This window comes from Corapipo altera, unplaced genomic scaffold (assembly GCF_003945725.1).
Source record: "Corapipo altera isolate COAL_440 unplaced genomic scaffold, ASM394572v1 58002, whole genome shotgun sequence".
NCBI lineage: Eukaryota > Metazoa > Chordata > Aves > Passeriformes > Pipridae > Corapipo > Corapipo altera.
Window position 1 is genome coordinate 494 of NW_020889704.1, and position 582 is coordinate 1,075.

Genomic DNA, 582 nt, shown 5'->3' on the forward strand with positions numbered 1-582 from the left:
AGACTTTTTTTCCTGGTGGAAAGCGCTCCTGTTCCCTTTTTTCAGCCCTGCACTACAAAGGCCTGTCCCACCTCCTGGAAAATTGAATGTAAATGAAGATTCCTGCCAGACAAAAGGTGCCACCACAGAAAGGTCTTGCTGCCCAAGAAGTACCCAGGCTGCCCCAACAACTGCACCTCAAAGCCAAAGCTTCCAGGCTTTTTTTCCTGGTAGAAAGAGCTGCTGTTCCCTTTTTTCAGCCCTGCGCTGCAATGGCCTGTCCGACCTCCTGGAAAATTGAATGAAAATGGACATTTCTACCAGACAACAGGTGCCACCACAGAAGACTCTTCCTGCCCAAGAAGTGCCCAGACTACACAAACAACTGCACCTCAAAGTCAAAGCTTCCAGACTTTTTTTCCTCGTAGAAAGAGCTGCTGTTCCCTTTTTTCCAGCCCTGCTCCACAATGGCCTGTCCCACTTCCTGGAAAATTTACTCCAAATGAAAATTCCTGTCAGACAAAAGGTGTCACCATAAAAACTTCTTCCTGCCCAAGAAGTGCCCAGGCTGCCCCACCACCTACACCTCAAAGCCAAAGCTGC